Raw genomic sequence first — 7,977 nt, forward strand, 5'->3', positions numbered from 1 at the left:
GGGATTTTTTTGTATGGGATGACGCAATAGCTTCCACTACAGTGGACTACATGCAACAGTGCCCAAAATTGCTTTAGATAGCTGTACACTGTAGTGACCCCTATGCATGAAAGGGTTTATAAATGCAGTAAATGCTATCATGCTGTGTTATTTTAATATAGAAACACAACACTAAAGTTTTCATGTCTGTGAAGATCACTCCTGTTACTTCGGCACCTTTAAAACTAATAAGATGTCAATGTTTGTTCCTGTGCCAGTGACAAACGGCAGCATTAGTAAGAGAAAGCCATATTTCATTCATACCTTTTGTGATTTCCTCCTTTGTGTGTGGGAACTCTTAACCACTTGCACAGGCGTCCTCAGGTGATGGGTAGTTTTCTATAAAACACCTCATTATGTCCCCATACTTGGTCAGCACAGATTCCCAGTTCACACTCTGAGCCACCATGCTTGTGTTAAAATTCAGTGTTATGTTCAGTAACAACTGAACCTTGTTGTCAGTCCACGAAAAGACTGTTTTCATGGTTGTCATCTTCTACGGCTTGAAATCGGCTACTGCAACTTCAGACACTGTGCTTCACTTCCTTGTTTTTACTGCCCACATGACATTGTGACAATGTGATGCCAGCCTAGTCATGTGACTATTGTTTTCGGCTGTTTCGGGTTACTGTGTGGATAGGGAAGGACACAGAAACGGCTTGTCTGCACACAAATCGTTTCCGATACGGTGATAACAGTGATTCGTTTCCGTGTAAACGTAACCTATATTTTAGTATGAAGTATATGAAGCAAGATGAACAGAATTATGTAGCTAAGAAAAAAAAACATGCAATAACTCGACACATTTATTACATTTAATATTCAAATGCTCCACATTGGCTTGGTTGACAGCACTGCAAACCCTTGGCCTTCTCTCAGTGAGTTTCATGATGAAGTCTCCTGAAATGGTTTTCACATAAATACAAACATGTTTATCAGTGTTCAAAGCAAAGGGTGGCTATTTTATAAAAATCTAAAACACATTTGGAGTTATTTTGAGTTTATTTTTTGTTTGTTCTATTCTGTGTGTGTCATAGTTTTGATTCAGTGAGAATCTACAATGGAAACAAAGAAGAAACATGAATGGAAAAGGGTGTCCAAACATTTGTCTATGGCATCTTTTTTTTTTTTTTTTTCATTATAGCTTCGAAAAAAGTTCCACACTGTACATTTCATTTGTGTAATATAGCCTGGAGTGTTCTGATTTAGGACTTTGCATATGAAAATTCTTCTCTGTGTAGGCAGTGACAAAAAAAGGACACAGGGCAAATTGCAGACACCAGGTTATCAGTTGTATTGGTGAGTGACAAACTTTCATCTGTTCATTAGTCATAGTAAGTTCTTTTCTATACTATTACACACATGCTGTTAATTGTGAGTAATACTGAAATGGTAAATTGAACTTTTCTCTCTTTCTACATTTTTTATTTAATTTAGTATTTGGGTAATGTCTTGCCCAAGGCACCAAAACAGTAATCATCTGTGGGAGCTGGTATCGCACCGCCAACCTGTGGGTCAGTGGATCTGATCACTCTACCAGTGATGTTTTAAAAACCTTCAGATCTGAGGATGAGCTCTCTATTTGAGCTACTTACAAAACATCAGTCAGAAATGTACTAAAACATATCTGTAAATGCTTTTGGTTTACTTTCAAAATTATTTCAGAAGTTACACTGTGGGTTTATTTTATTCAACTTTTAATCTGTGTTGTATAACCTTTGAGAGTTAATATTTAAAAGGGCACTATGTAACTTTTAAAGTGGAGGGTCTGCTACTTACTTGTGTCCATGGAGATGTTATTTCTTTGCATGGAATATTCCACAGTAGGGCATTAAACATGTCTGCCTTATATTTGTTTACTTTGGTGTTCAAAACTACCTTGAAAAACATGAATTCTTACCATGTGCAACTTGTGATCTAGCCATTACCTTGTCTTGATTGTGTGATTACCATGTTTAATGCCATACTGTAGGGAAAAAGTTACACAGTGCACCTTTCTATGTACCAAACTCTAAATAACACATGAGTGATTTCTGTGATGTTGCAGGTCTGAAAATGGGTTTTGTCTTCTTGCTGCTGCTTCTTTTCAGTAAGATCCTTGTCCTTTGTTATAAAATGTCAGATGTTGTCAGAATGTTGTAGATTTTGTTTCCGTCAGTCCCCAAAGCAGGTTTGTTTATAATAGATTACCGTCTATGCAGTGAATGACCACATGTTCCCATTAACCTTGGACAGTCCCAGTTTTTAGCCGTGTCCCAACAGATTTATACAAAACCATAGGGCAAAATAAATCCACAGACAGAAGTCACTTTAGAAGATTATAAATTAACCCACAAGAGAGTTGAGAATGGACAATGTCACGTGCTCTTTTCACAGTTTTATTTATACTAACCAGCTCAACCCAGGTGTGATTCAGTTTTGAATTTTTGAAAATCTATGCATCTTAAATGAAAACATATGTTTACATGTTCAGGCTCTGGTCAGCTGTACCCCATGAGGAAGTACTACTACATCGACATTCCGAAAACATGGCACGACGCTCAAACGTACTGCAGAGAAAACTATGAAGAACTCGCCATTTTCTACAGCATGGAGGACATCCAGCTGTTGTCCAAACCCCAGCCCTTCAGCAGTGCCTACTCTTGGATCGGCTTATCAGACGATACAAGAAACTGGAAACCACATATGGGGAACGCCAGTAACTCATGGATCTGGACAGCGACAGGAAAACCAAGCAGAACGGGCTTCGAACACTTTAATAAACCGGCACAACCAAATAGATATGCTCCAGATGAAGTATGCTGCATCATGGATGCTGGTGGGACATGGTCTGACTTAGTGTGCAGTTCTACTAGAAACTTCCTCTGCTTCAATGGTGAGTAAATCTCATATCAAGAGTTTAAAGGCTAACCAGCTATGTGGTTAGAAATATTAATTTAAGCACAAAAAGCATGTTTAAAAAGCAAAATTCAGCAGTTTTAATAACTTTCTGAACTAAGGATTATAAAATTGCCATAAAATACCATGGAAGTAAAATAAGATCTGGAAGATGAACCAAAGATGTTTTCAGTGGCCTGTGCGCATTGGCACAAAATGCCAAAAAGTTGTATTTTTTCTTTCCTATTACTTCCTGAATGTCGGCCTAACCCCGTCCACCTCGTGACATCAGAAATATGCAGTTCTGACCAATCCTCGGAGCACATGACTAATTGTGCAGAGTAAACAAAGTCTGTGTTAAGAGCACTGCTGTAGTTATTATTAAGGTCAGTGTTCACACCAAAGACTAAACGAAGGTATCAAAGAGGCAGCACAAAAGTGTTTTCTGTTTTTATTAGCATGATTTACATGTCTACAGAGCCTCCTGCCTGCATGTTGCTCTGGGCATTAGCAATGGAAAATACAGAGTGGGGCTTTATCAGAGCTTTTGTCAATACCGGTGTCAGAACAACGCTTCTTTCTTGTTGATTCTGCTTTTCTGTTGCTCTAGACACTGAATCAGGAGTCATCTACACTTACATCAACTCTACTCTACAGTGGTCTGATGCTTTGGCCTACTGCAGACAGTACCACACAGACTTGGTGATGATTGAGGACACACAAACAGACAGAGAAGTCTTCAACTCCAAACCTGCTGTCGTCATTTGGATTGGACTGGTTCGAGTGCCCTGGGTGTGGCCAGATGGGTCTCCACTCATACAGAGTAACTGGCAGACTGGGCATCCCACCGCGGGAGTAGGGGTGTACTGTGTCACTGAAGACGACACCCATAAGTGGTTCTCAGTTGGATGTACAAACCTCTACCCCTTCATCTGCCATAGAGGTAAATACAGATACTTTACTTTTACCTTTACTTATACTTTAGTATACCGTCTTGAGAAAACGCGATATCATCTGCAAGGGTGTCGTACTGGGAGAATAAAGGATACTGTTTATCTAGGGCCCAGTGGAAGGAGGGGACCTCATAACATCTTCTAATCTGCATTTTCCATTAGACAACATGTAGTGTGGGCCCAACCAGTGGACTTGTACCTAGGGCCTAAAATTTGATGCTACACGCCTGCTTGTCTCTATATATAAATGGACATGGCTAACCTGCTACTTGCCGCATTCCAAATAAGAAGTGGACATGATTACAAGTGGTTCCATTGAGGCCTGGTTCCAATTGACTTCTACTGAAAAATGGTGGTGCCCCCCCTCTCAGTAACTGCTGCGGTCAAAACTCATCATTCTGACTTTAAAATATTAAGTTTTAAATCACACTACATGTTTTTATTTTGCTATTCTGTAAATCATGACATGAACATTAATAACAGTCCAATCAGGTGCCCAAGGTCACTCCAGAACAGCTTGTTGTTAGGCGTCCGACCCGTGCCAAACCAGCTGTGAAGCTGAAAAAGGGCAAGTACCTTCCACAAAATTGTTGCTAATTGGCTCTTTGGTTGCACATGTGATTTCCAAATTACACACTCTGTATCTCTCTGTTGTGGACTGTTGAGTAGTAATGGTGACACAATGCACACATTATCAGACATCAAGCACAAGCTTTAAAATAGTTTGAAAACTCAAGAGAAAATACATAATGTATTTACAGAAAACACTATCACAAGCTTGTGATCAATGTGAGCGTTCATGGTCTGTTTAGGAGTTTTTCAACAAAGATGTTGAGTGGCTAACTGGACCAAACAACGGCCAACAACAGAAGGAGGCGGCAACGGGCCAACCCCATACAGGGCCGTAGAATACGGTGCTGACATCACTAACCTAAAGGAATTAATAGGACAGCCAATTGCACCAGGTCAAACACAGAAGCTAACTGCAGCTAACAACAGGCATGGTACGGCCTGCGCCGAGCAGGGGAGTGCACAGAGAGATGAGCACAGGCCACAGTGCACTGTGTTGAGATAAAGGTCAGATTCAATTCTAACATGAGTATACAGAGCTCCAGACAGAGCAGAGCCTTCAGTTAGCTTTACACTCCCAGGGAATGTTGATGACATCAGCTGCAAAGAATCACTTGTTGAGTCCTTGGGCAAGACACTTCATCCACCTTGCCTCCTGGGTCCATGTATACAAGTGTGCCAGTGTTGTTGATAAAAATGCCCATGGCTACTGTCCAGTGTGCTGCTTGTACATATGTTATAATAAACAACAACACAACCTTTTTACAGTGTATACGCTGATAAACAAAGTCACACTGACCCTTATGAGCAGTGCAAACCTGGCCGATCCAACTATCCACACCCAGATCCTGCAGAAGGTAAAATGTATTTGCCCTTCAAAAAATTTTTTGTTTTTAATCTTGGTTTTATTTTGTAGTTTGTGGAGGTGCTCAGAGCTCAAGGTTTCCACATCTCCAAACTGGAATGGAGCATCAACCCCTGGATACAGAAATAAAAACACCAAAACGTTCTCATTTTTCTTTAAAATTATTCAACAGTGATTTGACGTGTGAGAGGTAGTTTAATGTTTAGATGTTGGGTGCTTTGGTCTCTGCAGGTAGACGGTGGATTCACATGGCATCATTATATTCTAACCTGTCCATTGTTTGAGTAACCCTTTCTTATTAGTCTGTCTACATCTCTAAAGTTCAAAATGCTCTTTTCTACCTTGTGATGTCATGAAGCCATAGTGTTCAAGTTAACATCTCTTTTTACCTTTTGTTCAGTAGAGAATGGCAATTCCAGGTCTGAAATTATCCAAATGATTGTAATGAAAGTGTACAGAATTTAAAACCCCAGTGGAGCACTTCCTGTATTGCTACATGTCTTCAGTAAGAAAAAGAACTCAATCTAAATGAACAGGATGTGTATGAAAACATGTGAATGAAAAAAATAAAACTCCAGGTCTGTTTGTGATGAGGAAACAACATTACAGCATAGATCAGAAAATGACGTGATATACTGACATTGGATATTTGAGGCAGATGGCAGGACAGATAACTATGGTCCTATTTGTCTTGTCTTTTAACGGTCAAAATACAGATATTTAATATCTCTGTAGTAAAGTACAGGACAAATCCAGCAGAAAATTTTCTCTATCAGCAAATGAAAAATGTGGATAAGATGAACTCTAAATGAGGCTATCCCACAAACTGAAGAATTGTCCAAGTAACACCTGAAAGAACTTGTGTACCACAGTTTGAGAAACCCCACAATATTTATTTGGCATATTTAAAGCTACAGTATATAACTTTTCAACCCCAAAAAATAGACTATAACAAAAGCACTTGTTTTCCTTTTGGCTGTGTTCATTGCACTGAAATTTTTAGAAAAACATGTGTTTTTATTGTGAGTGGGCTTGCACCTCCACAAATGTGACACTTATGTGGCGTGGAGAAGGGCCTCCACTTGCTTGTCTCTGTGGAAATGTGGTTCCTTTGGCTATAATATTTCACAGTAAGGGAGAACCAGACCTGTGAACAGTGATTCCACCTGCGCTCGCTGCCCCCTGCTGGCCTTTTGTTCTATGGTGTGTCTCTCTTCATGTGTTTGACTGATGTGTCTGTATCTTGTATTGTAAATACTGCAAATATTTGCTTATTAAATACTGTTACATTTTATCTTTTTTTGTTTTTAGACATTAACATCTGTCACAAGACTAGAGAGGAAATCCTGGAATCTGTCCCTGAAATAAATAAATAAAAACATGTCTATCCATAGAGAATGTTTCAATGTATGGATTTAACCTTCTATGTCAGAATGTTACACACTGTACTGTTAAGGTTTGTTTAGACAGGAGCCCTGGAGCCAGATTTACACCCACTGCAGGTGCGGGACTCACTTACAGCAGGTTATTTCCCTGTTTCACCAACCATGAGAACTGCGATGCACATTTGACCAAAGCAACACGGTTTCATGTGGTTCTGTAAGGAAAACATTATTTTCCTCTCGTGTTTAGTTTCTGCTTAGATAAAAAAATACACTTGAAACAGAAATAAAGTCCAGATAACTTACTTATTCCAATATTACAAAGCCATACTTGTACAAGGAGTCTGTGCTGACATTCCCATGCAGAGACTCAATGTTTTACGCCTATACAATGACTTTTATACAGAAACCATAGTGGGAGGCTATAGTTTAGACTTAGCGCCTCTTCACTGGTGCACGGAACAGCCAGGCCTCTGGGCACGTTGCACAGTCCAGTCAGACTCCATCCGGGGTGTTATCTGGCTAACAAGTCATGACATCATCTCTGTCAGTAGTTCTTAGAAGTGATTATACAAAATAGCTAAGCCTAGTTATTTATCCTAAAAGTTCATGCCATAATTGACGTGTAATGACCTGCGATTCATTCCATTGACCCACTGCCTAAATAGAACAGTATTTTCATATGCAAAGTAATAAATCGAAATAATATAATAAATTCGATTGCTCGAATGATCCCGGGAGCTATGTTGTCGGGGGCTTCATGCCCCTGGTAGGGTCACCCAAGGCAAACAGGTCCAGCGGGACGGGTCAGACGAAGAACGGTTCAGAGGCCAGTTACGTCGCCCGGATTGGCGTCACCGGGGCCTCACCCTGGAGCCAGGCCTGGGGTGGGTGCTCATCAGCAAGCGCCTGGTGGCCAGGCCTTCCCCCACGGGGCCCGGCCGGGCTTAGCCCGAAGGAGCGACGTGGGGCCGTCCTCACGTGGGCCCACCACCCGCAGGAGGATCCATATGGGGCCAGTGCAGAGAGATCTGGGTGGCAGTCGACGGCGGGGGCCTCGGTGACCGGATCTCCGGACATGGAGACTAGCTCTGGGGACATGGAATGTCACCTCGCTGGGGGGGAAGGAGCCTGAGCTTGTGCGGGAGGTTGAGCGTCACCTCCACGCACAGTTTGGGCTCTGGAATCCAACTCCTTGAGAGGGGCTGGACTCTCCATTTCTCTGGTGTTGGCCGCGGGGAGCGGCGGCGGGCTGGTGTGGGCCTGCTCATTGCCCCACAGCTCAGCCGCT

Source organism: Boleophthalmus pectinirostris, unplaced genomic scaffold (genome assembly GCF_026225935.1).
Source record: "Boleophthalmus pectinirostris isolate CB_2022bp ecotype Guang Dong unplaced genomic scaffold, ASM2622593v1 HiC_scaffold_16, whole genome shotgun sequence".
Taxonomy (NCBI): Eukaryota; Metazoa; Chordata; class Actinopteri; order Gobiiformes; family Gobiidae; genus Boleophthalmus; species Boleophthalmus pectinirostris.